Source organism: Antechinus flavipes, chromosome 1 (genome assembly GCF_016432865.1).
Source record: "Antechinus flavipes isolate AdamAnt ecotype Samford, QLD, Australia chromosome 1, AdamAnt_v2, whole genome shotgun sequence".
Lineage (NCBI taxonomy): Eukaryota > Metazoa > Chordata > Mammalia > Dasyuromorphia > Dasyuridae > Antechinus > Antechinus flavipes.
In genome coordinates, this window is record NC_067398.1 from 647,652,814 (window position 1) to 647,657,236 (window position 4,423).

A 4,423-nucleotide genomic window follows, 5' to 3' on the forward strand; every position below is an offset into this window, starting at 1 on the left:
AGATGCACAGATTACAAACAGAATCCTGGCAAAAAAGGAAACATCATTAATGTCCAATCTTGCCCTGTAATGTAGGAAAGTTCCTTGTATGTAAGGCATGTTTTACTCATTGTATTTGAATCCCCTTTGCCTAATACATTTCCTGACACATAGTAGTTTATTTGTGAACTGATTGATTAAAAAATGAGCAGGGAAAAGCTAGGTGGTACAGTTGATAGATCACTGCTCCTGGACTCAGGAGAATGTGACTTCAAATAGCTGCAAAATCCTAGGCAAGTAACTTAACCTCAATTGCCTTAACAACCACAAAAAGAAGGAAAGAAATGAGCATCATAGGCATGGAATGTTGCAAATATTTTCAAATGTGCTTGCTGTATAGTTTGGTTTTCCTCTGTAATAATGGAAGGCTTACCACACAGGTACCACATACCACAACCTAATTGTGGTATCAAGAAAAGATATCAATAAGCCTTTTTTTAAGAATCATTTTTAAATATATTTGAAATAAATTTTTATTTATTTTTAAATTTTTATACCATCTTTCCTTTTTACATCATCTACACGTCCCACTGCTTCTTTTTCTCTGATCCTTGGTTATTGCACTTTATTTTTTATTCTTCCTTTTTTAGTCTGTTCTAGTCTGCTAAGTAGCACATGATTTTGATGATTGCTTTACATTATAGTTTGAGCTCTAGAAGTGATATTCCTCTTTCATTGTTATCTTTTTTCATTATTTCCCTTGATATTCCAGATCTTTTTCCCCCCCTCCAAATAAGTTTTATTATCATTTTATCAAGCTCTGCAAAGTATACCTTTAATAGTTTAAATAGGAGAGCAGTAAACTTATAAACCAATTTTAGTAACACAGTTTAGTAGCACAGCACAGCCACAAGAGCTGAATTATATAATTATACAAGAGCTTGATTATACTTTATTTCTTGAAAGAATGGTTCTTATAAGTTATATCTATACAGGTACTAAATGTGTTTTGGTAGAATGATTCTCAAGTTATTTCATGTATTTTGTAATTATTTTGAATTGGACTTCCTTTTTTTATTACTGTCCCTCAGGTTTTGTTATTGATACATAGAAATGTTTTGGGTTTTGTTGGGAGAAGGGGAAGCAGGAAGGGTATTTTGGTATCTAAAACTTTACCAAAGCTATTGTTTTCTACTTTCTTAGCTGATTCTCAAGGATTTTCTGAGAAGAAAAAAAAAAGCATGTTATTTTCAAACAGGCGTAGTTTTGCCTCCTCTTTACCTATTTATGTATATATAATGCATATAATGCTAGATTTGGGGCTTATATACTTTTTAATCCCATTTAAAAATATCCTTTTTTGCCTATACTTTGTCAAGTTTTATTAGTGTAAGCTGAAGATGAAATCATCGAAAAAGATTAGAAATGTTAAACTGTGAAAGATGTGATCTTAAAAGAGGATCTCTATTCTGTAGTAGTACCTTTAGTGAATCAGAAAAAGAAGCCATATGAGCAACCTTGAAGAGGTTCCCTGAATCCAAGAAACAAAGCATGGAAATGGAGAAAAGAAATTTATAAGAAGTTGCATGGAGCTCAGAGACTAGAAGTATAGGTAAGAGCAACTCCCACAAATAAAGGGGTCAGAACTCAAATAGAAAGAGAAATATGAAAGTCAGAGAGAGGCTACTTGGACCACTCTGGCATTCATTGTGTCATGACAGAATTAGTGTTATCTAAACCGACTTCCCACCCCAACAGATGAACAAGATGATAACAAGATGAACAAGATGATACCTCCTTATCCCCCTTGAGCTTCCACATGGAAACCTGAAACTTTTTCTTCTAGATACAAGCAAAGTTCTTTCTCTTTGTTTTAAATGTTTACTTTGTTAATCCCTCAATAAGCATTTATTAAGTGCCTACTATGTGTCAGGCACTATGCTATATAAATATGTTTCTATGTAAAGAGTAGAATATATTTATTAGAAGTACAGTTGAGTAGAAAGCAATTTGGAGAGAAACATCCCTGAAAAGAAATAAAAAGAAAGATCTAATATCAAGGTGTTTTGCCAGAAGCATTATTTCTGGCTTGAGACTTCCAAGTAATAAAAGGATAAAGAACATTATAGATTCCTTATTACTGCTTCCCAGAATGGAAAAACATTTATTCTTGAGAAACCTATCTGGGAAAAAATAGTAGGATGAAAGTAAAATAGAAGTAGTTGAACAACCATGATCACCATACTGTCTTTTTTAATATTTAGCATTAATAAGTACTAAATAAATGAGTGATATGCCTTGTCAAAGGTTTTTTACCTTATTTTATTAATAATAAATATAAATAACATTTATATGGAGTTTTCTATGTGCTAATAATTTTATACAACAACCCTGGGAAGTAGGAGCTTTATTATCCTCATTGTACAGAAAAGGAAACCGAGGCAAGCAGAGAGTAAGTGTCTTGACCAGGGTCACCCAGCTTGTTAAATGTCATATTTGAACTCATGTCTTCTTGTCTCCAGGTCCAATGCTCTAATATGAGTATGTTAATTCTTTCTTAATTTGAATTATCTTTGTGGAATGGATGGAAGAGGTAATAGTGGTTAAGGAGCACAGCAGGGTCTCAGGTCCAGGCTCCAACTTAGGCTGAAGGTTATAGTAAAATAACTAGGATAAAATCCCAGACAAAAATGAAGACTACACTGCTTTTTGAATCTGCAGGACTATTCACCTAGCTAATAGTGGCTAAAACCAGAAGCAATCCACTGGAACTCTAGCCAGGAGCAAGTCCATAGGTGTGAAGCTGAGGTCCAGAACTTGCAGAACTCAGAAGAGAAGCAATAGAATTTTGAATATAAAAAGTTCACAAATCCCCAGCCTGAGCTGCCCCTAAAATCCTGGAATAAGACAATATTCAATACCCTAAGAAAGCAACAGAAGGATCCTAGAGAACAGCACAAACATTCCTTCCAGAGATATGCAGAACTCGATCCTAATATAAAGTCCAGAGGTAAGGAGTAGATTAAAAAATGGGGTGGGGGAAGGGAAGAAAAAATAATACAAATATTAAAAAAAATTATAAAGATGTTCAAGACACAAATCCTGAAATGAATGACTCCAAAACATTACAAGCAAGGCCTCAAAGAAAGACACAGCTTAGATATAAATTCAACTAGAAATTTTGGAAGAGATAAAGCAAAAGATTTTTTTTTAAGTAAATGAAATGAAAGCACTAGAGGAAAATTTAGAAAATGAGTGAGAGCTATAGGGACATAGAACTGGGAAGGGAATTAATAGTTTGGCATAAGTGGTAAAAAAACCTTACCTCAAGCAACAAACTTCCTGAAAATAAGAGTAGACCAAAAAGAAAACATTGACTCTATAAGACAATGAGAAATACTAAAATAAAGTCAAATGACAGAAAAAGTAAAAGAAAATATAAAATATCTCATAACAAAAACAACCAACCTCGCAAGCAGATCAAAGAGATATCATTTAAGAATCACAGAAATATCTGAAAATCATGACCAAAAAAGAACCAAGAGATACACAGGTATTAAGTATATTTTAGAAGAGTGACATTATAAGAAATTATAAAAGAAAAGTACGCAGACCTCTTAGAATCAGAGGGCAAAATGAAAATGGGGGGAAGAGAAACACCCACTGGTAACTTCCTGAAAGAAACTTCAAAATGAGAACTCCCAAAACTACATCATAGTCAAAATCCAGAGCTTCCAAGTCAAAGAAAAAAATATGGAAAGTATCCAGAGAGAACTCTGGTTTTGACTGGATGATCACAAAGATGAGAGAGAGCTAGAAACCTATGACTTCCTAAATAGATTCTGCTACCCTGCAGGGAGAGATGAATGGAAGGAAGAACCCTATCTAATGAAGCTCCCTATAAAATAACACAACTAAGTGATGCAGGAGTTTTAAAGAACCAGAAAAATAACAGAATTAGAAAGGACCTAAAAGAACATTTTCTCCCTATTTCCAACAAGCAGGCCTCTAGCTTCCTCTTGGAAACCTTGAACAAAGGGGAACTCACTACCTACCAAGACTCTGTATTCCACTTTTGGAAGTTTCTGACCTTGAGAGTTTTAACTTGAGCTAAAATTTGAGTTTCCTCTTATTATTCATAATTCTGCCCTCTGGGGCCATGCAAAAGTCTTATTACTTACAATTCTGCTCTCTGGGGCCATGCAAAACAAGTCTTGGAGAAAGAGGAAGAGAAATAATAGCTAGAAACTTCACAATCCTTCAGTGGGCTCTTACCTCTTTGTAACTGTTAATTCATTATAGAGAGAGGAAATTATCTGTTTCATCTTTAGGTACTACAACTAAGAATAAGAGGTTAGCAAAATATTTAGAGTTGAATTAATTCCACAACTGTGTTAAGGTCCATCTTAATTATAACAATTTTAAATATAAATATTTTCTCCCC

The 4,423-nt window shown here is 33.8% G+C and overlaps 1 protein-coding gene across 3 annotated transcripts in view; it reads right to left on the reverse strand.

Moving 5' to 3' along the window:
* The window catches only part of LOC127544568 (zinc finger protein 239-like), a 50,045-nt gene that overhangs the window by 15,257 nt on the left and 30,365 nt on the right, over positions 1–4,423 (reverse strand). The window lies entirely within an intron of this gene.